The sequence below is a fragment of the Rhinopithecus roxellana genome, chromosome 3 (genome assembly GCF_007565055.1).
Source record: "Rhinopithecus roxellana isolate Shanxi Qingling chromosome 3, ASM756505v1, whole genome shotgun sequence".
NCBI classification, from domain to species: Eukaryota; Metazoa; Chordata; class Mammalia; order Primates; family Cercopithecidae; genus Rhinopithecus; species Rhinopithecus roxellana.
Genome location: NC_044551.1, coordinates 73774094 through 73774978, shown reverse-complemented (window position 1 = coordinate 73774978; position 885 = coordinate 73774094). Strand labels below are relative to the sequence as shown.

General features: G+C 31.9%; 1 non-coding gene across 1 annotated transcript; it reads left to right on the top strand.

Moving 5' to 3' along the window:
- The first annotated feature begins 408 nt into the window (after positions 1–408).
- Positions 409–569, top strand: LOC115896736. The gene has a single exon (XR_004056631.1). It is a non-coding gene; the product is annotated as a U1 spliceosomal RNA (small nuclear RNA).
- Positions 570–885: the final 316 nt, after the last annotated feature.

Below are 885 nucleotides of genomic sequence, written 5' to 3'. Positions count from 1 at the left end.
AAGCTTTCTTTTCCTATAATTTTCACTCTCTCTACTAAAAGCCATTTTTAGTATTCTGTCTTGTTTTATCTTATTCTTTTTATTTCATGTAGATGCTTTTGATCTCCATCCTCATTCTTTTTTGGCTCTATTAACTTGTAACTCTTGATACATGAAGGCCATAACTTACCACAATTACTAGGGAATACCATATTCCAGTTACTTTCTTCTACATGCCACAGTAGATCATCTCTTGAAGTATGCTGTTCCTCTAATTAATCTTCATATTGTTTTTTGTTTTTATGTTCTTCAATACTTACTTGGTTCTGTGTTTTCTTTTTTTTTTTCTCAATACTCGTATTCAAATAATGTGAGATCATGATACTGGGGTAAATATTTTTCATAGGTAAGAATCAAAAGATTGCCTTTCTACTTATCTGGCAGAGGAGATTCCATGATCACAAAGTTGTTTTCACAGGGTGAGGCTTATCCATTATATTCCAGATATGCTAACCCCTGCGATTTTCCCAATTGTGGGAAATTTGACTGCATAATTTGTGTTAGTGGTGGACTGCATTCACAATCTCCCACAGAGATTGTGATATCAATCTCTGATATTATAATATCACAGGCATCACAATTTATATCTCTGATATAAATTTTTAAAAGATGAAAAAGAAAAACATTGCTTTCGGCCCTACTGTTTATGCTTCAATAAACACTTGAAAAGAAACTTGATATGTTCAACTCCAAGGGCAATTTTAGACTTTAAACAGGCTTTATGTGATTGCTTACCTCTTCTATTGCTAAACCTTGCTCAGAGTTATGGAATATTATAGAATTACATGAAAAATTAGGTTTTCTACCCTTTTCCTATACTACTATAAACTTTTATGAAAAAATTGT